The sequence below is a fragment of the Erinaceus europaeus genome, chromosome 1 (genome assembly GCF_950295315.1).
Source record: "Erinaceus europaeus chromosome 1, mEriEur2.1, whole genome shotgun sequence".
Classification (NCBI taxonomy): Eukaryota; Metazoa; Chordata; class Mammalia; order Eulipotyphla; family Erinaceidae; genus Erinaceus; species Erinaceus europaeus.
The window spans coordinates 85,428,201-85,454,820 of NC_080162.1; the positions used below are offsets into that span (position 1 = coordinate 85,428,201).

General features: G+C 40.3%; 1 long non-coding RNA gene across 1 annotated transcript in view; it reads left to right on the forward strand.

Annotated features, from left to right (window-relative positions):
- Positions 1–26,397, forward strand: part of LOC132541907 (uncharacterized) — a 52,630-nt gene extending 26,233 nt beyond the window's left edge. Inside the window, exon 3 of the long non-coding RNA XR_009553019.1 lies at positions 26,325–26,397. This is a non-coding gene — a long non-coding RNA (uncharacterized LOC132541907). The remainder of the gene's footprint in view (positions 1–26,324) is intronic.
- Positions 26,398–26,620: the final 223 nt, after the last annotated feature.

Genomic DNA, 26,620 nt, shown 5'->3' on the forward strand with positions numbered 1-26,620 from the left:
TGAAGCATGCTGAGGTGGTGCTCATTGCATTGATTAGGTTGGGATCAGCACATTTGTTATGAATTGGGAGAAGCATGCAGGAAAGTGAGCCTAACCCTAGAGGTTCCAGGACTGGGGGAAATATAGGCTCTATAGGGGAAGCAGGACTTTCCTGCTGTCTTACGGTTTAAGAAGGCAATAGATAGTTATTGCTGTAATCATATTATTTGGCAATTGGGTTAACTTTGAAAAATCCCTTTGTTAGGATTTGCTGTATCATACACAACAGCACCATCACTTTCCTTTTTTCTATTTTATTTGATAGGACAGAGAAATTGAGAGAGGATGATGCAATAAGAAGGGAGCAAGAAAGACATACCTACAGACCTGCTTCACCACTCATGAAGCCTCTGCCCTGCAGGTGGGGGTTCGGACCTGAACCTGGTGGCACGTGTACTCAATTGAGTGTGCCACCACCATTTCCCCTTGTGCGACCATTGCCAATAGATAACAATAACCTCATTTTCCAGGTGAAGAATCTTAAGATTTCAAGGTGAAGCCACTTGTTTGTAGTCATATCCTAGGGAACAGCACAGCTGGGATTCAAATTCAGGCTGTCTGAGGCAAAAGATCCCTCACTCTATAACCTTACATTGGTGGAAACTGGGAAATCTGTGGGGTGGTTTTCCATGGACCCCAGAGACCCTGATTAAATTCAGCCCACTTTCCAAAAGAACCTGGAGATCTGAGGCATCATGCCTCAGCTGAGGCAGGCGGAGGCTTCCTGTGGTCACCCAGACAGTGCACAACCAGCCATGTGGATGGGCTGAGCTGACTCCTTCTTGGCTTTATTGATGTGGAGTGAGTTGAAGGTTATTGCAATGAATAATAAATGAGCTATCATAGCGGAGCCGATTATTCCGAAGTGTTACCGATGTTTGTGTTGATAAAAATGAATAAATGGCTAAGTGTTTGCAGGGAATGGAAGAGAAAAGGCATAAACAGGAAATTCATATGTGCTTCTGATAGTTAGAAACAATGAGTCTTGAAAGAGAGGCAATCAAGGAATGGGATAAAACAGCCTTGTGATTTGTTATGTAGGGGAAATAATGACAGAATCTTTCATCTCTGGCCATGTTGGCTGCAAAGTGGTAATAGACACTGGCTTTGAACAGAGTAGATAAGAGACCCAGAGGAAAATGAAGTTCAGAGTAGCAAATACAAGAGCCAGATTGTTGTTTGGCTTTTCTCATAGAGAGACAGGGGACAGGAGAGGGTAAGCATGGGTACAGACATTTTAGGCTTCTCTGCAGAGAGGAGAGAGGGCCTTCCTGACCCCACATGTGAGGGAGGGGCTAGTACCAGGACTGGGAGCTAAGGCTGGTTGCAAGAGACACATATGAAGTCTATTTCAATAGATGAGGTAAGCCAACTTTCATTTTTTGGGTAAATATTTATTTATTTTATTTTATTTTATTTTTTCTAAATATTTTTTTTGAATTTTTATTATCTTTATTTATTGGATAGAGACAGCCAGAAATCAAGAGGGAAGGGGGTGATAGAGAGGGAGAGAGACAGAGAGGCACCTGCAGCCCTGCTTCACCACTCATGAAGCTTTCCCCTTGCAGGTGGGGGCCGGGGGTTTGATCCCGGGTCCTTGAGCATTGCAATATGTGTGCTTAACCAGGTGTGCCACCACCCAGCCCCCTATTTATTTATTTATTTATTTATTTATTTATTTATTTTTATGAAAGATAGTCCCATTTGGCTCTGGCTTATGACAGAACGTGTAGCTTCTGGGACCAGCTACCACACACCAACCAAAGGGACCAAGGTTGCTCCTGGGACTAGACATGGGGGTCTGAGATGTTTGGCTAAGGCAAGGTGGAAAGACTGACTGGAAAGACTAAAGAGATTGTCAGACTCAGAGGCAAGTTCATAGTTCCTTATCTGTGGTCTGTCCTTCCTGTGCAGACCTTGGGGACAGCCACCACTTCCCATCCTTAAAGGGCTCTGGCTCTGGTAGCAGAAATGCCAGTGAGGTGCCCAGGCATAGGCTTCAGGGTCACTGAAGATGGTGGGCATGTCAAACAAGTCCTGTGCTCTTGGGCTGAGCTCTCCCACTCCTGGATTATCGCCTTTTATTGATGATCCTAATCTAACAGTTTTTGTTCTTGCTGAGACACGTTTCCAGATATTTCTGTCAACTAGAGCACAACTCGTTACCTTCTTTCCTCCCTCCCTTCCACCACTCTAGGCAGCCAATTTTCCTCCCCCCCTTTCTTTTCATTTGATAGGACAGAGAGAAATTGAGATAGAATGTGGAGGTAAAGGGGGAGAGAGAGAGAGAGATAGCAATAGCCCTGCTTTACCATTTGTGAAAGCTTCCCAACCACAGGTGGGGACTGGGGGCTTGAACCTGAGTCCTTGTGCATGGTGATGTGTGATGTGTCTATATTTGGTCTTCTTTTTTGGAGGGGTCCCCTCTTCTTTTCCTTCCCAAATCACCTACACTTATTATCACATGCAAATGTCCCTCCCTTTTTCCTCCTCTCCAGTTCCTGATGAAGTTAGAGTTCAGAGTCCTTTGGTCATCTTCCCCCTGTCATTTCTCCCCCACTGGGAGTATGGATAAAAAATTTTTAAAATATTTTTTTATTATTATTTTTCCTTTTGTTGCCATTGTTGTTTTATTGTTGTTGTAGTTATTATTATTATTATTATTATTTTTTTTTTTTTAATTTTTTATTTAAGAAAGGATTAGTGAACAAAAGCATAAGGTAGGAGGGGTACAACTCCACACAATTCCCACCACCCAATCCCCATAACCCACCCTCTCCCATGATAGCCTTCCCATTCTCTAGCCCTCTGGGAGCATGGACCCAGGGTCGTTGAGGGTTGCAGAAGGTAGAGGGTCTGGCTTCTGTAATTGCTTCCCCGCTGAACATGGGCGTTGACTGGTCGGTCCATACTCCCAGTTTGCCTCTCTCTTTCCCTAGTAAGGTGTGTCTCTGGGGAAGCTGAGCTCCAGGACACATTGGTGGGGTCTTCAATCCAGGGAAGCCTAGCCAGCATCCTGGTGGCATCTGGAACCTGGTGATTGAAAAGAGAGTTAACATACAAAGCCAAACAATTTGTTGAGCAATCATGGATCCCAAGTTTGGAATAGTGGAGAGGAAGTGTTAGGGAGGTACTCACTGCAAACTCTAGTGTAGTCCTGCTTTCAGGTATATATTTTGCAGTAGTTTATGGATACGTGTGCACATACGCTCTCTCTCACAGAAACTGGTGTATGTCTAGGTTATGGGACTTTGTTAGAAAGTGAACTACCTGAGATGAAATTAGATTGTACTATAAAAGGAAAGGTCTCACCCGAGTAATGAAGCTGAAGGGTTGTCATTCCACACGTGAAGTCTCTGGATACACTCTGAGGTGAAGCATGTTGAGATGGCAATCGTTGCTTTGGTTAGGTTGTGATCGGCGGATGCAATATTATTTGGTATGGATTGGGAGATGCATACGGGAAAGTGAGCCCTATCCAAGGGTGCCAGGACTGGGGGAAGTAGGGGCTCTATAGTGAAGATGTGAGGTTCCTGCTGTCTTAGGGTTCAAAAAGACAATCAATAGTTAATATTATCATCACATTATTTGTTAATTGGGTTAACTTTGAAAAGTCCCTTTGTTATGGTTTGCTGTACAGTACCCAGTATCTTGTATATAGCTGTGCTATTGGAAGCTTCTAATCTACTTGGTCTAGGCTTTTGAGAGAGTCCGCATATCAAATACGTAGCCTATCTATTAAAAAGATTCAGTTTGTCTTTTGAGAACCTTTGAGACATACAATTGATTTCCCCCTCTCATATTAATTAACTACTGATTTATATGTCTACATTTTGCTAGGAGTGTACATAAACACCATTCCCATCACCAAAGGACCGTGACCCATCCCTCCCGCCCACTCCCACCCCCCACTGGCCCAGGAAGCTACATGTCTACCCCTCACCACTGGGTTTTTACTTTGGTGCCCTACTTACAATTTGATCAGGTCCTGCTTTTAGTTTCCCTTTCAGATCTTCTAAGTCAGCTTCTGTTGATGAGTGGGATCATCCCATACTCATCTTTAACTTTCTGACTTAGTTCACTTAACATAATTCCTTCTAGCTCTGTCCAAGATGGGTCAGAGAAGGTGGGTTCATTGTTCTTGATAGCTGCATAGTATTCCATTGTGTATATATACCACAGCTTTCTCAGCCATTCATCTGTTGTTGGGCACCTGGGTTGCTTCCAGGTTTTAGCTATTATGAATTGTGCTGCTATGAACATAGGAGTACACACCTCTTTTTGGTTGGGTGTTATGGAGTCCTTGGGGTATAACCCCAGGAGAGGAATTATTGGGTCATATGGAAGGTCCATGTCTAGCCTTCTGAGAGTTTTCCAGACTGCTCTCCACAGAGGCTGTACCAATTTACATTCCCACCAGCAATGTAAAAGGGTCCCTCTGTCCCCACATCCTCTCCAGCATTTGTTGCTGCTGTCCTTTTTGATGTATGCCATTCTTACAGGAGTGAGGTGGTATCTTAGTGTTGTCTTAATTTGCATTTCTCTGACAATCAGTGACCTAGAGCAGTTTTTCATATGTTTGTTAGCCTTTTGGATCTCCTCTGTGGTGAATGTTTTGTTCATTTCCTCTGCCCATTTTTGGATGGGGTCATTTGCTTTTTTGGTGCTAAGTTTGCTGAGCTCTTTATATATTTTGGTGATTAGTTTCTTGTCTGATGTCTGGCATGTGAAGATCTTCTCCCATTCTGTGGGGGGTCTCTCTGTTTGTTTAATAGTTTCTTTGGATGTGCAGAAGCTTTTCAATTTGATGTAGTCCCATTGGTTTGTTTCTGCTTTGGTCTTCCTTGCAATTGGGTTTGATTCATCAAAGATGTCCTTGAGGTGTAGATGGGAAAGTGTTTTACCAATGTTTTCCTCTAAGTATTTGATTGTTTCTGGTCTGACATCTAGGTCTTTGATCCATTTGGAGTTGATTTTTGTTTCTGGTGAGACAAAGTGGTTCAATTTCATTCTTCTGCATGTTTCAACCCAGTTTTCCCAGCACCATTTATTGAAGAGAGCCTCCTTCTTCCATTTAATCCTTTGGGCCCCCTTATCAAAGATTAGATGCCCATAGGTGTTGGGATTTACTTCTGGGCTTTCAATTCTGTTCCACTGGTCTGTGTGCCTATTTTTGTTCCAGTACCATGCTGTTTTGATGATGATGGCTTTATAATATAGTTTAAGGTCTGGGAGTGTGATGCCTCCATTTCTGTTTCTTTTCCTTAGGATGGTTTTGGCAATTCTAGGTGTTTTCAGGTTCCAGATAAATGATTGTAGTGTTTGTTCTATTCTCTTAAAGAAGCTTGGTGGAACTTTGATGGGTATTGCATTAAATTTGTATATGGCTCTGGGGAGAATGTTCATTTTGATGATATTTATTCTTCCAATCCATGAGCATGGGATATCTTTCCATTTCTTGGTATCAGTTTCTATCTCCTTGAGTAGCGACTCATAGTTTTCAGTATACAAGTCTTTCACTTCTTTGGTCAACGTTATTCCTAGGTATTTGATTGATTTTGCTGAAACAGTAAATGGGAGTGATTTCTGGATGTCTTCTTCTTCAGATTTAGTGTTTGCATAAAGAAATGCCACTGATTTTTGTACATTGATTTTGTAGCCTGATACCTTGCTATATTGCCTAACAACTTCCAGTAATTTTCTACTGGATTCTTTAGGTCTTTCTATGTATACTATCATATCATCTGCAAATAGTGAGAGCTTGACTTCTTCCCTTCCAATCTGTATCCCTTTGATTTCTTTCTCTTGCCTGATTGCTATGGCAAGAACTTCCAATACTATGTTGAAGAGTAACGGTGACAGTGGGCAGCCCTGTCTAGTCCCTGATCTGAGGGGGAATGCTTTCAGCTTCTCTCCATTGAGTATGATGTTGGCTGTAGGTTTGCTATATATAGACTCCACTATCTTGAGGAATTTCCCATCTATTCCCATTTTTTGTAGAGTTTTGAGCATGAATGGGTGTTGGATTTTGTCAAAGGCTTTCTCTGCATCTATTGAGATAATCATGTGGTTTTTGGCTTTGCTTTTATTGATGTGATGAATGACATTGATTGATTTACGGATGTTGAACCAGCCTTGCATTCCTGGGATGAATCCCACTTGGTCATGATGAACAATCTTTTTGATGTGTTGCTGTATCCGGTTGGCCAAGATCTTGTTTAATATTTTGGCATCTATGTTCATCAGAGATATTGGTCTGTAGTTTTCCTTTTTTGTTCTGTCCCTATCAGCTTTTGGTATCAGGGTGATGTTGGCTTCATAAAAGGTGGAAGGGAGTATTCCTGTTTCTTCAATCTTATGGAATAGCTTAAGAAGTATGGGTATTAACTGTTTCCTGAAAGTTTTGTAGAATTCGTTTGTGAAGCCATCTGGTCCAGGACTTTTGTTGTTGGGGAGATTCTTAATAACGGTTTCAATTTCTTTGTCTGTGATTGGTGCATTTAGATTTTGTAGTTCTTCTTGGTTCAGTTTTGGAAGTGCATAGGTTTCTAGGAATTGTTCCATTTCTTCCAGATTCTCTAGCTTGGTGGCATATAGTTCTTTATAGAAGTTTCGCAGAATTCTCTGGATTTCTGTGGTGTCAGTTGTGATATCTCCTGTATCGTTTACAATTCTATTAATTTGAGTCTTCTCTCTTTTTTGTTTGGTGAGTCTGGCTAGGGGTTTGTCAATTTTGTTTAATCTTTCAAAGAACCAACATTTGGCTTCATTGATCTTTTGTATGGTTCTTTTATTTTCGATGTTGTTTATTTCTGCTCTAACTTTAGTGATTTCTGTCCTTCTGGTTGCTTTAGGGTTCCTTTGTTCCTCTTCCTCTAAGTCCTTGAGGTGTGTAGTAAGTTCGTTCATTTGGGCTTCTTCTTGGTGTTTAATATGTGATTGTATAGCTATAAGTTTCCCTCTCAGTACTGCTTTAGCTGTGTCCCAAATATTTTGATAGGTTGTGTCTTCATTTTCATTAGTTTCCAGGAACATTTGAATTTCCTGTTTGAGTGAGTCTCTGACCCAGTGGTTCTTAAGGAGCATGTTGTTTAGTTTCCAAATTCTATGTCTTTTAATAATTTTCCGTTTGTTGTTAAAAGTTAGTTTTACTCCACTGTGGTCTGAGAAGATACTTGGGATGATTTCAGTGCTCTTGAATTTATTGATGCTGTCTTTGTGGCCTAACATGTGGTCTATCCTTGAGTATGTGTTGTGTGGATTTGAAAAGAAGGTGTATTCCAGTTTTTTGGGGTGGAGGAGTCTGAAAATGTCCAAGAGGTCTAGTCTGTCAATCTCTTCATTCAATTCTCTTGTATCTTTATTGGTTCTCTGCTTTATTGATCTGTCTAAGTGTGAGAGTGGGGTATTGAAGTCTCCCACTATTATTGTATTACTATTGATGTATTTTTGAAATTCTTTCAATAGGTGTTTAATGTATTTAGATGGTCCCTCGTTGGGTGCATAGATGTTAATAATTGTTAAGTCTTCTTGGCTGATTGATCCTCTAATCATTATGTAATGTCCTTGCCTATCTTTTATTACTTTATTTAATTTAAAATCTATCGTGTCTGAGATGAGAATGGCTGTTCCTGCCCTTTTTTGTGGACCGTTAGCCTGTATGATAGTTTTCCATCCTTTCACTTTAAGTCTGTGTTTATCTTGTTGTGACAGATGGGATTCTTGCAAGCAGCATATGGTTGGGTTATGTTTTCTGATCCATCCCCCCACCCTGTGCCTTTTGATGGGTGAGTTTAAGCCATTGACATTTATTGATATTATGGATTTAATGTATTGTAGTGCCATTGTTCTAAAAAACAATTTGTTTACTCTGATATATTACAAGTATTATAGTGATGTTCTTGTTTATAAGAGGTCTTTTAGTACCTCTTTCAGGGCCGGCTTGGTGGTAGATGCCTCCTTTAACTGTTGTTTGTCTAAGAAGGTTTTGATCCCTCCATCTAGCTTGAATGAAAGTCTAGCAGGATATATAATCCTTGGTTGAAACCCTTTTTCATTCAGGGCTCGATAGATATCTTGCCACTCCCTTCTGGCTTTTAGAGTTTGAGTTGAGAAATCTGCAGAAAGTCTTATGGGTTTTCCCCTGTATGTGACTTTTTGTTTCTCTCTTGCAGCCTTTAGGATCCTTTCTTTATCCTTACTTCTTCTCATTGTGACTATGATGTGTCTTGGTGTTTTCAGGTCTGGGTTGATTCTGTTTGGTACTCTCTGGGCCTCTTGCACCTTGATATCCTTTCTGTTATTCAGGTCTGGAAAATTTTCTTGTATTATTTCCTCTAGAATGTTTGCTTCCCCTTCCTCTCTTTCTTCCTCTGGCAGGCCAATTATACGAATGTTACTTCTTTTGAGATCATCCCATATGTCTCTGTTGTTGTTTTCAGTGTCTCTCAATCTCTTTTTAAGCTCTTTCACCTCTTTCTTAGTTTTCTCTAACTCATCCTCTGTCTGACTAATTCTGTTTTCTGCTTCTGTTAGTCTGCTTTCCCTTGCCTCAGCTTCTTTCTTCATTACAGCTATTTCAGCTTTCAGTTTTCTAATTGTCTCAAGATAATCAGTATTTTCCTTGGGGGTCTCAACTGTTGTTTCCCTAATACTGCCATTTCTTTCCTCCAATGTTGTTTTCATTTCTGTGATTAATAAGTTTATTATTGCTTGCATACTTTTCTTATCTATGGTTACTTCTGACTGATTTGTGGTTTCTTCTGGGCTCTTGTCTTCATTCATTGGGGTAGCAGTTTTATTTGTTTTTAATCTACCCATTTTTTTTTAAATTTATGTGTTTCTCTCTTTTTTTTTTTTTAATGCTCTGTTGTTCCTCAGTTGTTGTGTTTTGAGCACAAGTAACACTGTACTAAATACCTTTATGACAATTGCACTCACCAACCTCCGGAATAACAGTAGCAACTGAAGTAAGTATTGAAGGAGTTTAATCGTTACCAGTTAGCCAAACAATTTCTCCAGTCCGTGAAAGAATAGTAACCAAATCCCAGTGAAGAAAGAGAAAAGGAAGAGAGGATAGCAAGAATAGACAGTTATGCAAATCTACTATCCAGTGTATATTCTAAGGGTAACAAGAGTGTAAAGGGAACTAGAGCAGAGATAGACACATAGAGAGTCCACTCTGGGTCAGATTTCTTCCCCAAAGTAATTCACAAATTCAGAAAGGCAAAGAAGAAAGAAGTGTATGACAAGATTAAAAAAAAAAAGAGAGAGATATAGAGAGAGATAAGAGAGAGAAAAGGGAGAAGATAAGAAGAAGAGTTGTAATTAAAGAGCAGTGCGAGGAACTTCCCAAATGTGTATCAGTGAATTAAAAAAAAAACAAAAAAAAAAAACCCTGTTTGGTGGTATGGGGTATCCTGCTAGTAGCTGGTCCCAGGCACTGCTTATGAGGGGGGGCGGCGGGAAGGATGTATGCTTGAAAATTAAAAGGAAGAAAAAAGAATTTTTTCCCCTACTCTAATTCTTAACCCAAATTAAGTTATAGACACATCCTTGGTATGACCGTTATGGCCCCTTATTGGCTGGCCTGCTAAAGGCAGAAAATCCTATTGTTTACACGAGATGTGTCCGGAGCCAAAGGCTAGCCGCTTCTCAATCCGCCATCTTCCGGGAATCCCCGCCCTCCAGACTTTTTTAAAGGATTTCTCAAAAATGAAAACTAGCTCCAAGTCCTTTGATCCAATGAGAGCTATACTCAAGAAGTCTTTGGATCCACCCTCAGGGTCGCGGTGGACCCTAGCGACTCCCAAGAGGCAGCCCCCGAGCTAAAGTGCTCTCTCCGGGTCCTCTGCCCGCTGTGCTCTGCAACCGGAGGAGGAGCCGCCTTCCCGGGCGGGCGGAGGACAATGTCCGGCGCACTCGCCTTGCCTGGCGCCGCCTGGGAATTCTGGCGCCCCGCTAGTTCGTGTCACCTTTGCTCTAATTGTTAACCTAAATTAAACTGTAATCACTTCTTTGGTTCCCCCCCCTTATTGACTGGCCTGCTAAAGGCAGAAAATCCTACCGTTGCCGATGATGCTATCAGAGCACTCGCTGTTAGCGATTTCTCAGGCCGCCATCTTCCCACACCTGTAGTTATTATTTATTGTTGTTGTAGTTATTGTTGATGTAATCATTGTTGGATAGAACAAAGAGAAATGGAGAGAGGAGGGGAAGACAGAAAGGGGGAGAGAAAGAGAAACACCTGCAGACCTGCTTCACCACCTGTGAAACGACTCCCCTGCAGGTATGGAGCCAGGGCTCAAACTGGGATCTTTACATGGTCCTTGTGCTTTGCACCATGTGCACTTAACCCATTGCGCTACCGCCTGACCCCCCAAAATTGTTTTTGGTGTGCAGAAGGTTGGAGCTCAACTAGGTGTGCCTAGCCCCCCTCGTGAAAACACTTTTAAGTCATTAATAATTAAGATATAATGGAGAAAATTTGATTTAATATAGGATTACAATTTTATGAAATTTTAGGTATATAATTTCATACCTATAGATGTGTGTGAGACTATCTCACTCACTACCCACCAAAGCTCTAATGCCTTTACATCAGAGACCTCGCTTTTTCTCTCCACCTCCCTTCCCTATTCTCTCTGATATTCACTATAGTTTTCAGTCTAAGAATTGTTTTGTTATTTTGTTGTTATTGTTGCAAATTTACCATAGTTGTTAATATTCCTATACAAGTGTAACCATCTGGTTATACTTGGTCATTTACTTTCTTAGCATAATCATCTCAAATTTTATCCATTTGGTCCTGAGAGGTACGATGACTAACTGCTATAAAAGTATTGATTGCTTTCTTTGGTAATTGCTATCACTAGTGCAAATGAATAAAATAGCATTTGACTCCAGTGTCACATATGTGTGTTTCATTTCTGTAGCATCTACTCTTCTGCACCTGTTACTCCTCATTGCAATAGATCAGATCAACCTTGGTGGCCTAAATAAGGTGTCATGTCACTTGTAGCTCAACTTGCATTGTTGGCCTGGAGTAATCACTGTGTCAGTGGTTCTCAAAGTGTTGCCACAGGGAACCATGAGATGCTTTAGCTATTCAAATTATCTCAGTACCAAAACTATATATTATCTCATTTTTTTCATTGTTTTGATTCATTTATTACATTGTCTAGTTTTGTTCTCCCAAGGTTGCAGATATGGGTCAACTATTATTTCTACAACCATCTGTCTTTATTTGGTCTTTTTTTTTGGAGGGGCTCCCTCTTCTTGTCCTTTTCAAATCACACATATACTTATTATCACATGCAAATGTCCCTCCCTTTTTCCTCTTCTCTTTCCGGTTCCTGATGGAGTTGGAGTTCAGGTCATCTTCCCCCTACCACTTCTCCCCCGCTGGGAGTATGGATCAAAATGGTTTTTGGGGTACAGAAGGCGGGAGTTGGTGCTTTTATACTTGCTTCTCCACTCGACATGGGCATTAGCAGGTTAATCCATATCCCCAGCATTACATATTAACTTATAAATATCAAGGTCTTAGAATACAAAATTTGCAACTTCAAGTTTTTCCACCCATAAATTTTCTTTCAACTGAGTTCAAAATATATGAACAACAAATATTAATGGGAAATGTAAAAATATGATTTTAAAAGAGCATTTTATGTATTTTTTTAGATTCAGAAACCTGCATGCATATAATATAGTCATATTTTTTGCTAGTAAAATTGTTCCTGACTCATATGACAGAATTAAGGCATCAGTTTTTTTCCTGTGGCTCTGCAGAAAGCAAACTATCATCCCAATGTTTCAATAAGCTTGATACTTTTTTGATAGAAAACATGTAAAGTGTGAAGTTTAAATTCTAGAGTCAATAAATTATTGTCACCATCACTGCTATTGTTTTCATCTTTTTGCAAGAGAACCATTAAACCATAGTTTTCAATACATTATCCTAAATAGTAGTTTTTAAAGTGAACCCGTTAGACCAGCATCATCAACAAATGTAAATTCTCAGAACTTAATATAGATCAAATGAATGAAATCTTTGGGCATAGGACCCAGCAGTCTAGGTTTTGATAGCCCTTCCCTTTAGGAACCATCAATCTTGATTCTTCTTCTTCTTTTTTTTTTTTTTTTAAGATTTTTTAAAATTTCCTTTTTGTTGCCCTTATTGTTTTTATTGTTGTTGTAGTTATTAATGTTATTATTGATGTCATTGTTGTTGGGTAGGACAGAAATGGAGAGAGGAAGGGAAGACAGAGAGGGGGAGAGAAAGATAGACACCTGCAGACCTGCTTCACCACTTATGAAGTGACTCCCCTGCAGGTGGGGAGCCGGGGGCTGGAACCGGGATCCTTATGCTGTTCCTTGTGCTTTGTGCCACCTGCGCTTAACCCGCTGCGCTACCACCTGACTCCCTTGATTATTTCTTATACAAACAGTTGAAATAGAAGTCATTGCCCCATTTCAGTGCTTTGGAAACAGAGGCCTAGAGAATATTGACCAGCTTTTAAGTAGTAAAACTGAAGCATGGATTAAATTTTTTTTTTAATATTTATTTTTTTTTATTTATTCCCTTTTGTTGCCCTTGTTGTTTTATTGTTGTAGTTATTATTGTTGTTGTCGTTGTTGGATAGGACAGAGAGAAATGGAGAGAGGAGGGGAAGACAGAGAGGAGGAGAGAAAGATAGACACCTGCAGACCTGCTTCACCGCCTGTGAAGGGACTCCCCTGCAGGTGGGGAGCCGGGGTTCGAACCGGGATCCTTATGCCAACTCTTGGATGAGTACTTATTTCTAGACATTGCTCTTGCTCATCCCTCTAACCAATGAATCAAAAAACTGTGCAACACTCTTTACTTCTATAGGTGATTTACCGATGGGTAGGATAAATTGCAGAACTTATTTTCTTAAAAAAAAAGATAAGGCGGGGAACATGCAGTAGTTAAGTGTTAAATAGCATTACTACCAATGTCTTAGCATTCTGAAATAGAAGAGATCAGTATAACTGAACTCTTTGTGGAAGGTGACCTCTAAAGTTGTTCAAAGTGCCCCAGGATGTTGATGCCCTGATTAAATATCTCTAGAGGTAGGTGACCTTATTCTGGAAGGACAATGGGATCTGTGTGTATGTTTGCTGGAAGAGAAAGAGGGGAAAAGTGGATTAATAAGTGGGCAAGATGAGAGTGACCTTCAAATGGAGAAATCAAGCAAAAATTTACTTGACATGTACAAAAAACTTAAACATAAGACCTGAAACCTTAGAACACCTGGAAAAAATGAGGGAAAATAGTCCTTGACATAGGTCTTGACAACTACTGTTTAGATCAAAGCACAAAGCAATAAAGCTTAGTAAATGAGTCTATATTAAAAGCTTCCTGCACTGCAAAAGAAACAATGCACAAAGTGAGAAGGCAGCCCATGAAATAAGATTTTTTTTTTTTTGTAAATCTTCTATCTCATAAGGGGCTAATATCCAAAACAAGTCATGAACTCTTATACAACAATAGTCAAGAACTAACAATTCTATCAAATAGTGAAGTCAGATTAAAGCTGAGAAGCAACAACCAATAAAAAACTTATTTGAAAGATAAGTCTAATAGGACTTCCTACTGCAAAAATAAGTGTAACAGATGGCATCTCCACCTGCTAGTTGGGAGACTAGTAAGGAGGTAGCTTTGTCCTTCTTCAATGCTTTTCATCTTTGCTACTAGGCCAAGGATTGGTTTGGTTTTTCTGTGAAGGGACAGTAAATATTTTAATCTCCTTTTCACTCATTACTGTTTCTGTTGTAACTACTCAACTTGGCCACATTGCAAAATCCACCAAGGGAAATATGGAAGTGAGTGACATGATTATATTACAATAAAAACACTGAAATTTGAATTTCACACACTTCTAATGAATCATGAAATCATCTTCTCTTGACTTTGCCCAACAATTTGACACTGTAGAAATCATTCTTGGCTAGCAAGTCACATAATAACAGGTGGTAGGTCCGATAGGGTCTGTGGGCTGTTGTTTGCTAACCTTTATACTAGGCCATAAACCTCACGAGGTTAGATAGAATCTGTATTGTCCACTGCCATACTTCTATTGTCCAACACAGCACCTGATACACAGTGGTATCTCAACTATGTGTTTGTATGTGTGTGTGTATGTTTGTACCTGTATGTGTTGAATGAATGAACATGGTTCTTTTCCTTTGTTTCTTCATCTCTGAATTCATCCAAAGAACATATAAAGCAAGTGAGCTGAAAAGGAATAATCAGAAGGTATTTAATGCCTCCTCTTGTCTACATTTTAGGTAGGATTTTTAAAAGCTTCTGATTTTAGTGAAAGATTAGGTAGCTGTCTCCTAGAAGGGCTTTACTTGTTAATCTGTTACAAATCTCTAAAATGCTAGACTCAAAGCTTAAATATGTCAAGACTTCTTTTTTTTTAAGCCAAATAAGAAATCCAGAAACAAAGTTGTTTTGTATTTAAACCCAGAGGGATTTTTAGGATTAGATCAAACATGATTGTTCACAGTCAAAAGTTAGTAAAAATGTATTTCTACTGTGTGGCATTAAACATTTAAAGTTATGAAAAAATTTTTTTGTGAAATACTTTTTAAAATAAATTTTTATTAGTGATTTAATAGTGGTTTACAAGATTATAAGATTACAGCAATATAACTCCACACTACCCACCACCAAAGTTCTGAATACCACAGTGATACCTACCATAGTTCTCACAAAGTCTTAGAGACAATGTGATTTCTTTTGTTCTGCAAGTTTATATGTTTCATTTCTTCATATTCCACATATGAGCAACCATCTGGTAGTTGTCTTTCACCTTCATACTTAACTTCACTAAGCACAAAAACTTCATCTATTTTGTTCCAAAGGACAAACTATCTTTTTATTTTCTTTTCTTTTTTTTATTTATAATTTTATTAGGGTGTTAATTTTTTTTCCTACTCCAGGGTAGGATTATCACTGGGGCTCAGTGCCAGCAATATGAATCCACTGCTTCTGAAGGCTTTTTTTCCCATTTTGTTGCCCTGGTTGTTGCCTTTGTTGTGGTTGTTATTGTTATTGTTGTTATAGCTGTTTTTATTGTGTAGGACAGAGAGAAATTGAGAGAGGATAGGAAGACAGACAGGTGGAGAGAAAGATAGACACCTGCAGACTTGCTTCACCACTTGCAAAGGGAGCCGGGGGCTCAAACCGGGATCCTTAAGCCGGTCCTTGTGCTTTGCACCGTGTGCACTTAACTCACTGCGCTACTGCCCAGCCCCCAGGGGGTTAATGTTTTATAGTGCAGTTGTTGAGATATGGGTACAATTTCTCATCTTCTTTTCTAACTTCAGAGTAATATTCTATTTAGTGTATGTCTTATAACTTATTTAGCCAATGATCTGTACAGGGGCATTTAGGCTGCTTCCACTTCTTGGCTATGTGAATAATGTAGCTATAGACATAAAAGTGCTTATGTTCCCTTGATTTTGTGTTTTCATGCTCTTTGGATACATACCAAAGAGTAGGAGTGCTGGTCATAAGGTCATATTTATTTAAGGACTCTCCACTGTTTTCCATAGGGGCTGCATTAATTTGTATGCCCACGAACACTGTAACAGGGTAAACTACTTTGTTAATATATGACTATGTATGAGTAACTGATATCAGAGTGGAATGGGTAATTTCTGTAAAATATTTTAGTGCTTTTGAGCTATAAAGGTATAACTCTCTAACATAGGGTTAGAGACCCTAATTTTCTGCCAAAGGCCATGTGTATATTTAGAATATCATTCTTGGCCCTATACAAAATTATCAACTTAAAAATTAGTATCAACTAGACCTCTAACAGATCCCTCTCTCCACCATCACTGGTCACTTCCATCAGTAACATCATTAAAAGCCCTCTTGTGGGCCTCTCCAGGACTTTGCCCTTGCTATAGAGCCACAATGGTAGGGATTATCCCACTCTGAAGGGAGGCTGGGTCAATCTACTCTGCCACTTGAAGGAGACTGATCCTGAAATGAATACAGCCTAGAATGGTCCCAGCTGTGACCATGAACTCTGAGCTCAGATGGATGGACAGGGACTTAGCGGTTACACAGGCTCCTGTGCTAAATATGAATAGACGTAGGCCCTGGGTCAGGTGGATGGGATTAATAATTAATGGTATTTATATACTTTCCTCATGTTTGGGAGCTACTCTCTGCCTTAATCTAGCTTTCTAGTCCTATTCTCAACTCTGACACCATCTCCCCAGATAATACTTTTTTTAAAAAAAATTTCTTTATTGGGGAATTAATGTTTTACATTCGACAGTAAATGCAGTAGTTTGTACATGCATAACATTTCCCAGTTTTCCATATAACATTACAACCCCCACTAAGTCCTCCTGCCATCCTTCTTGGACCTGTATTCTCCCCCCCCCCCAGAGTCTTTTACTTTGGTGCAGTACACCAATTCCAGTTCATGTTTTACTTGTTTTTTCTTTTCTGATCTTGTTTTTCAACTTTTGTCTGAGAGTGAGATCATCCCTGAGAGTGAGATCATCCCATACTCATCCTTCTGTTTCTGACTTATTTCACTTAACATGAAATTTTCAAGGTCCATCCAAGATCAGCTGAAAATGGTAAAACTCACCAATTTCTTATAGCTGAGTAGTATTCCATTGTGTGTATATACCAAAACTTGCTCAGCCAGTCATCTGTTGTTAGACACCTGGGTTGCTTCCAGGTTTTGGCTATTACAAATTGTGCTGCTAAGAACATATGTGTACACAGATCTTTTTGGATGGGTGTGTTGGGTTCCTTAGGATATATCCCCACGAGAGGAATTGCAGGATCATAGGATAGGTCCATTTCTAGCCTTCTGAGAGTTCTTCAGACTGCTCTTCACAGAGGCTGGACAAATTGACATTCCCAATAGGAGTGCAGGAGGGTTCCTTTGACCCCACAACCTCTCTAGCATTTGCTGCTGTTACCTTTTCTGATGTATGACATTCTCACAGGAGTGAAGTGGTATCTCATTGTTGTCTTTATCTGTATTTCTCTGACAATCAGAGACTTGGAGCATTTTTTCAGATGTTTCTTGGCCTTTTGGATCTCTTCTCTGGTGAATATTCCGTCCATGGTCCATGTCCTTCCCCCATTTTTAGTTGGGGTTACTTGTTTTCTTGTTGTTGAGATTTGCAAGCTCTTTATATATTCTGGTTATTAGCCTCTTGTCTGATGTATGGCATGTAAAGATCTTCTCCCATTCTGTAAGGGGTCTGTTGGTTTGGGTATTAGTTTTTTTTAGCTGTGCAGAAGCTTTTTAATTTGATGTAGTCCCATGGGTTTCTGCTTGCCTTAGTCTTCTTTGTAATTGGATTCGTTTCATTGAAGATGTATTTAAAATTAATGCTGAAAAGAGTTCTGCCAATATTTTCCTCTAAGTATCTGATAGTTTTTGGTCTAACATCCAAGTCCTTGATCCACTTGGAATTTACTTTTGATTCGGTGAAATATAGTGGTTCAGTTTCATTCTTCTGCATGTTTCAAACCATTTTTTCCAACACCGTTTGTTGAAGAGACTCTGTGTTCCCCATTGAATAGTCTGGGCCCCTTTGTCAAAGATTAGATGTCCATAGGTGTGGGGGCTTACTTCTGGGCTCTCAGTTCTATTCCACTGGTCAGTGTGTCTATTCATGTTCCAGTACCAAGCAGTTTTGATGATAATGGCCCTATAATACAACTTGAGATCTGGGAGTGTGATGACTCTGATTCTGTTCTTTCTTTTCAAGATTGTTTTGGCAATTCTAGGTCTTTTCTGGTTCCAGATAAACATTTGAAGCATTTGTTCTATACTCCTAAAAACTGTGGTTGGGATCTTGATGGGAATAGCGTTAAATTTGTGGATGGCTCTGAGTAATATATTCATTTTGATGATGTTAATTCTTCCAACCCATGAACATGAAATATCTTTCCACTTCTTTGTGTCTTTTTCTTTTTTAAAGATTGTATTTATTTATTAATGAGAAACATAGGAGGAGAGAGAAAGAATGCACTGCTTGGGGTTGAAATTAGGACCTCATGCTTGAGAGTCTGATGTTTTATCCACTGCGCCACCTCCTGGACCACTGTGTCTTTTTCAATTTCCTTGAGTAGTGACTCATAATTTTCAGTATACAAGTCTTTCACTTCTTATGTTAGGTTTATTCCTAGATATTTTATTGTTTTTGTTGCTATAGTAAAAGGAGTTGATTTCTGGATTTCAGTTTCTTCTACCTTAGTATTTGCATAGAGGAATGCCACTGACTTTTGAATGTTAATTTTTTAGTCTGACACCTTACTGTATTGCCTGATGATATCCAAAAGCTTCTTGCTGGATTCCTTAGTTTTTTCTGTGTATACTATCATGTCATCTGCAAATAGGGAGAGTTTGACTTCTTCTCTTCCAATCTGTATCCCTTTAATTCCTTGCTCCTGCCTGATTGCTATGGCCAGAACTTCCAACACTATGTTGAACAGTAATGGTGATAGTGGGTAGCCCTGTCAAGTACCTGATCTGAGTGGAAATACTTCCAGTTTTTCACCATTGAGTATGATGTTGGCTGTAGGTTTTCTATATAGGCTTTACTTCGCACTACCTGTGCTTAACCCGCTGCACTATCTGCCCGACTCCCCCAGCATTATTCTTTTTTATTTTATTTTTAATATTTTTTTATTGCCACCAAGTTTATTACTGGGGCTTGGTACCTACATGATGAATTCACTGCTTCTGGTGGCCATATTTTTCCTTTTTAAGAAACAGAGGTAGAGGTAAATTGAGAGGGGAGGGGAAGGAAGCAAAGAGAGAGATACCTGCAGCACTGCTACACTGCTTGTGAAGCTTCCTTCCTGCAGGTGAGGGCCAGGGACTGGAACCTTGGACAATAACTTGTGTGCTCTGTATGAGGTGGTTTTATTTTTATTTGCCAGAGCACTACTTAGGTCTCACTTTTGTACAACCTTGAGAGAAAATGAAGTTCCTCACTCCTATGTTGAGCGTGGGACTGTGAAGTTTCAGGCATGTGTCTTTGCATAGCTATTATGCTACCTTCTTAGCCTGATTATTTTCATTTCTTATATTTTACTAATTCATTGTGTGTTCATAACTACATGGCTTCTTACACATAAACATTTAATCAAAGAGGAGTAGAGTAGTAGAGTAGTTGAACTTTTTTTTCTTCCCTTGTATTTTCAGTACTGATTCCTTCCCCCATTGCTAACCCTGGCTCCTTCCCTCCACTTAACTGAGGCTGCTCTCATGTTCTGGACAACACCTAATCTTGTCTTTGCCAGTCAAAGCATTATAGTCCTCCAGTCACAATGATTGGTTTGGGGGTAAACATGTGACCCAAACTGGACCAATGACAACCATTTTGAAGTCTTTGGAAGATAGACCTGGTTAAGTATTCTGCTGCTGGGTGGTTTACACTTTCATCTTGTTGATAACTGGAAACACCCATTGGTTGGTCTTGACCCAATGAAGATAGGAACATCTGGGGAAGGCTGGCCACTGTCAATTTAGTTACCAGGGGGGAATTTTCACTTTGTAACCTGTAAAGTGATGGAGAATAACTTTGTCTCATTGCTGTTTTGTAGATTAATTGTTAAACACTAAGTGAGTATTTGGGAGCATTTCCACTTTCCTTTCTCCATTCCTTCTCCTTCTGCCATTCTTTGTGTCTTCCTTTCCTCCTTTCTTCTCATCTTCCTCACTTTGTCTTGGCTTCTTTTGGTCTCATTGTCCTGACTTTTTTCCCTTTTAAAATTATTTTTATTAAGGAAGATATTTTACAAGACTTTTGTCAGGGCTGTGAAGATAACGCAATGGATATCCAAAAAAAAAAAAAAAAATTCCATGCTGAGGTTCCCAGGTCCAATTATTGGCACTACCATTAGCCAGAATTGAACAGTGCTCTGGTTTTACAAAGACTGTTGTTGTCTCAGGGGCACAATCTCTGCAAAGTTCTTAAAAGGAAAACATGATGGTTGGAAAGGACCTAAATTGAGGGTCAGAGTGTTTTGCACCTATGATGGTGTTTTGAGAAACTATACTCATGTGTCAACAACTGTACTATAAACCATTAACCCTCCAATAAAATTATTTTTTAAAAAAGAAAGAAAGAAAAGTGATTCTTCCTGGAAAGGTAGCATGATGGTCATGTAACCGATTTTCATGCCTGAGGCACCAGAGGATCCAGGTTCAATCCCCTGCACCACCATAAATCAGAACTGAGGAGTGCTCTGCCTAAGATAATAGAATTTAAAAAATCTATATACCCCACCCCGAACAAATGAAAGAAAATAACAAGAAAAAAAATTACCTCTAGATTACCTGGGGAAATGACTGGATAGAGTTCGTTACTTGAATTTGTGACACTTCGCTATGCATTTCTCTCTCTCTCCCTCTCTCTCTCTCAAAAAAAGGGCAAACTTAAACCAAGGAAAAGGAATATAATAAGGAAAATTTTTGTTGTACAAAATTAATGACTTCTACAGTGACTACCAGGGGCCAGGTCAGCCATGAAACATCTTGGAGGCCTCATTTTGCAGGTCTGAGATAGAGAGAGGGTTGAGGTTAAGGAGAACTTTACAAAAAAGCCAGGGGATCTTAGAGAGAACTTCTGGGGTCACTCAGTCAAAAATAGATCACCTGCCATCAAAGATTCCATAGATGATATTTATGTGCAGAAGAAGAAAAGTTTGCCTTAAGCTTCCAAGATGACCTTTGACCTGCAAACTTTGGTCCATGTCTTCTCCATGGGATGCTGGGACAGACTTTCCCTTCAAGCTAGATTGAGAAAAGCCACATATGGTGAAGGCATTCTCTACCCATGGCAATGGTACTCAAACACTTGAGTGCATAGTCATATGGAGGAATCCTTAAAACACAAATTTGGTGGGCATACTCCCAGAGTTTCTGATTCAACAAGTCTGGAGTGGATTGCCAAATAGAAATTTCTAACAAGTTCCTAAGGGGGGGATGTTGATGCTACCTGTCCAGGGGCAGACATTGAAAAGTACTCTCTTCTGGGTTCAATAATACTGGCTTCCCCCACTAAAAATTTATTTATTTATATACCAGAGCACTATTCAGCTCTGGCTTATGGTGGTACTGGAGACTGAACCGGGGACCTCAGAGCCTCAGGTATGGGAGGCATTTTGCATTATGGTTATGCATAATGCAAAATGCCTCCCCAGCTACATTAATATTGTGAATAATAACTGGTATATTGCTGAAAAAAGCATCAAATGGAGAGAGAGGAGACCTTAGTGCTATTTATTACTTCATCTAGCTGTGAATCTGAGTGATCCACTTGCTCTGTTGGGGCCTTTCTTTTTTTAAAATATATATTTTTAATATTTATTCCCTTTTGTTGAACTTGTTTTTTTTTATTGTTGTTGATGTTATTGTTGTTGGATAGGACAGAGAAGGGGAGAGAAAGATAGACATCTGCAGAACTGCTTCACCACTTATGAAGTGATTCCCCTGCAGGTGGGGAGATGGGGGCTCAAAATGGGATCCTTATGCAGGTCCTTGCACCTGCTGCACTACTGCCCCACTCCTGGGGCCTTACTTTCTTATCTCTCAAAAGAGACAGGTTGGGGGTCGGACGGCCGTGCAGAGGGTTAAATGCACATGGTGTGAAGCACAAGGACTGATATAAGGATCCTGGTTGGAGCCTCAGGCTTCCCACCTGCAGGGGCGTCACTTCACAGGTGGTGAAGCAGGTCTGCAGGTGTCTTTCTCTCCCCCTCTCTGTCTTCCCTGCCTCTCTCAATTTCTGTCCTATCCAACAACAACAACAATAACCACAATAATAGTAACAACTTGGGCAACAAAATGGAAAAAGTGGCTTCCAGGAGCAGTGAATTTGTAGTGCAGGCACTGAGCCCCAGCAATAACCCTGGAGGCAAGAGAGAGAGAGAGAGAGAGAGAGAGAGAGAAAGAGAGAAAGAGAGAGAGAGGTTCAATGATGAGGGTAAATAGCATAATACCTATGCAAAGAGACTCTCATGCCTGAGGCTCCAAAGTCCCAGGTTCAATCTCCTATACCACCATAAGCCACCACTGAGCAGTGCTCTGGTAAAAAAGAGAGAGAGAGAGAGAGAGAGAGAGAGAGAGAGGAAGAGACTGGTTCAATGACATCATTGGTACACATCTTTTCAAAAACAATGAGACTCTCCAATTAAGTTTTTCCTTTTTTGTGGGTCTGTTTTGAGAGATTTCCCCAGTGCCTGAAATATAATATGTGATTGTACAACACTGATTTTCTTTTGTCTGTTTGAACACTTGGCAGTACTTTTAGACAATAGCTCAAGGTCCCTGGGTTCAGAACCAATGAGGTAAGGTAGACCTATGCTTTCATCTGTAAACTGAAATACCTGAGGTTCTAGGACATTAAGTAGACAGGGCCAAACCTTGTGTTACTTTTTGGGAAAGTGATATGTGTTGGCTGCTATTGTTAGCTCACAGTTTTTTGGGGTGGGGAATGGTGGGCAGGCAGCCAGGGAAGCATGTAGGCACCAAAGAGAAGTTTGAGTGGATGACTTCTAAAACTTCTTCTGTTCTCAGACTCTGACTTGGATACTCTTGGCCTCCTGCAGGTCACCTTTTTGGAGTCATGGCCCAGACACATTCATAAGGAGAGCCAGTCCTTTTCAAGAGACTCATGAGTTAAATAGGACTAGGTGTTTCCTTTTAGAGCTGATTTTGCTTCCCTTTATGCTGAATGAGTGCAGATGTGTCTTTTGTTGATAAGTTTATCATCTGTGCTTTGCACACACAGAGGGATGGCTGCTGAACATTTGGTCTCTGCTCTGCTGTGTGGCTTGACAACACCTCTGTACCCACATCTTTTCCAGCTAAATGAACTGTTAACTTATGCTCAAAACACTTGTGAGCTTGGTCATTTGTATGCAATGCATAGTCTCACTGCTAACTTTCCACTGGGTGGGGAGAGGGGAGCTTTTTTTAAAATTTAATTTAATTTAATTTAAAAAAGGTGGCATTAACAAAACCATAGGATAAGATAGGATAAGAGGGTTACAACTCCACATAGTTCCCACCACCAGATCTCTGTATCCCATCCCCTCCCCTGATAGCTTTCCTATTCTTTATCCCTCTGGGGAGTATGGACCCAAGGTCATTGTGGGATGCAGAAGGTGGAAGGTCTGGCTTCTGTAAATGCTTCCTCGCTGAACATGGGCATTGACTGGTCGATCCATACTCCCAGCCTGTCTCTCTCTTTCCCTAGTAGGGTGGGGCTCTGGGAAAGCAGAGCTCCAGGACACATTGGTGGGGTTGTCTGTCCAGGGAAGTCTGGTTGGCATCATGCTAGCATCTGGAACCTGGTGGTTGAAAAGAGAGTTAACCTACAAAGCCAAACAAATTGTTGACCAATCATGGACCTAAAGGCTGGAATAGTGCAGATAAAGAGTTGGGGGGGGGTCCTCCATTTTGTAGGTAGCTAGTAGTATATATTTTAGTTATATTCAAAAGACCTGTGGCTATACTAGTTTTTTTTTTTTAAGAGCCTGAAATCTGATATGCAGGTGGATCCTAATCCACCTCTGGGGAGATGATGTCATGGCTGGAGCTTTTGTTTTTATGCTTGTTTCTTTTGGAGCACGTAAAAACAAACTTGGATGAATTAGATTGAGTTTAGAGGCATTTTCCATGCATTCAAGTTGATGAGATGCCTTTTATTATTATTTTTTAAATATAGTGCCAAGGAATAAACCCAGTGCCTCATGAATGCAGGACACTGATAATCTGTCCCCTCAGCTCTATTTTAATTCTATATCCTTTTAGAGGAGAGACCCCAAATACCACTCCAGTCCAGTATCTATAGATCTCCCTCGGTGCTTGCTGTTCACAGTGCTCCCATATGGTGTTGGGTATCGAACCCAGGGCCTTAAATATATGGATAAGTGAGTGCTTTACTGCTGAGATGTTTTACAACCCTATTAATATTGTTTTTTATTTTTAGATTTATTTACTTTTTTATGGAAGAAAGTGAGAGAACCAGAGTACTGCTCCACTCTGCCATAAGGTGGTGCTGGGAGTTGAACCTGGGGCATGTGGGGTCTCAGGCATGCAAGTTGGTGTTCTAGTAGGCTGCGTTATCACCCCAGCCAGACTTTGCTTCTTTTTCATAATGTAAGTGCTTTTTAAATTTTGAGACTTACTTAATCAGTTTATTGGGGGCAGTTGATGGCTTATGATACAATTGCTGACAAACAGGTATAATTTCTCATCTCCCCATGGTAGTATCTGCACCCCAAATCTAGGTCCATTTCCACCAGCATACACCAGGACCCCAACACCCTCTTTACACTTTCCCTTATTCTCCTCCCCCAGAGTCCACTGTGCAGGTGTTTTCTAAACATGAACTCCCTCCCAGAGCTCCCTGCAAGGTCCTGAGAAGGTGTTTTTCTGGACTCCTTGTTCCCCATAATTAAGTAGTTCAATCTAATAGATATCTTTAGGAAATCCTCAAAGGAAATATAGTTAAGTAGGGACAGCTGAAAAAGAAAATGGCCTCCCTGGGACTCTCAGGAAAGGTTGCTCTTCAGACCAGGTGAACAGCTAACTTGGAGAATGATGTAGGCAGAGTGGAAGAAAAGCACTGCAAATGGGGTAAATAAATGAGTCTCTAAATGTTGGATCTTTGAAGGCTATGACTTTCTAAGCAAAAGGAAGAGACCTTCCAGCAAAGAGAGTGTGACATGTACAAATCTGCAGCTTTTTTGGGTGGATGAGAAGACTGGGAGGTGGGGTGGGTGGAGATGGGGCAGGAAACCAGGAAGACCAAGGTCAGACTGTAAAATTTCCTTTTGTTGGGGGTTGGGCAGTAGCACAGCAGGTTAAGCGCATGTGGCACAAAGTGCAAGGACCAGTGTAAGGATCCCGGTTCATGTCTGGCTCCCCACCTGCAGGTGAATCGATTCACAGGCGGTGAAGCAGGTCTGCAGGTGTCTATCTTTCTCTCCCCCTTTCTGTCTTCCCCTCCTCTCTCAATTTCTCTCTGTCCTACCCAGCAACGAACGACATCATCAACAACAATAATAACCACAACAAGGGCAACAAAAGGGGAAAAAAATTCCTTTTGTTCTATTCTGTAGTGCACCAATCCCCCCTACTACCATAAGCCAGAGCTAATCAGTGCTCTGGTAAAGAAATAAAAAAAGGAAGGAAAGAAAGAAAGAAAAAGAAAAAAGAAAAAAGAAAAATACTTCCATACTGTAGCACAGTGTGGTTCGCAAACCTGCATGTGCCTCAGAATCACCTAGAAGGCTGTTGTAGCTCAGATTGCTGGGCTCCCCTATGAGAGTTTTAGATTCAGTTGATCTGTGTAGAGCCTGGAAACTTATATTTCCAATCACTATCCAGTTGAAGTTGCAGGTCTAGAGGCCACAGTTTGAGAATTATTGGTTTGGAATTTGGATCTTTTCAGCACTCAGGTACATTTGGAAATGTCTGGAGAAGTAGGACAAAGTCAGACTTGCATTTTGAAAATATTTTGACAGAAATTTTGGAGACTTCATTGGAACAGGTAGTCAAGAGACAAGGAGTTCAGCCAGATGGTCTGAAATAACTGAAACAACAAACTAGGGGTAGTACTTGAACTCGTGGGTTTAAAGGGGCCGACACATAGGAGCTAAGTTCTGACTTTCAACCTGGAATATGGCCTCCATAGTTTTAGCTTCTTGTTAGTTTGGGGTTTAACCTCTTGCTTTGAGAATCATTGTGCAGGTGGGTCTCGCTGAGGCCATGAGTAAGTAATGCACCAAGCCTATCCAGGCCTGCACAAAGGGCACAGTGATGCCTCTAAATGATAGGAAACAGATATTACTTTTAGCCAAGTTCTGCAGGATGATCTATTTTGGTTTTCATTTTCTCAGCACATTTCATTCAATTTTATTAGGTCATTTAACAAATAATTTTAATTTTCTGCTTAGATCAGAATTTCAGAAAGTAATGTACTGTTGTACCGTTAATGAGTCCCCTAATAAGCTCCAGGAGAATGCGATTTGCAAATCATTCCCGAACATAACTGTCACTCAGTCTGGCTGCCAATTAGCACACTGTTCAGTCATTCTTCCTGAGAGGGCCTGGAGATTTCTGGAAGTTTCTTGTACATGGTTGGGTCTCCCATGAAGCCTCTGTAGTAGGGGAAGCAGATAAGGGAGTCAGAACTCATTTCAATGCTGAGCTGTGACACCTGCTGTTTTCTTGTTCCTTCCACAGGCAGCTGGTTCATAATCTCAATACTGAATGGTACCCTGGGTTGCATCAATCAAGTCATTGTAACAACTTGGCAGGTAAACCATGAAGCATTCTGGGATTTTAGCTGCAGATGGTCGTAGACCAGAGATGTGTATAGGATGCAAGATTGAATGTTGCTGTAGGCCAGGCACTGAATTAAGATACTTTATTAAAAGTATTTTCATGCAAATAACACATTGATACTTTTTTTTGGGGGGGGGTATACTGTTTTAGGTGTAAACAGTTCAATCCTTTCCTACTAATGGTCTGAGACCTTC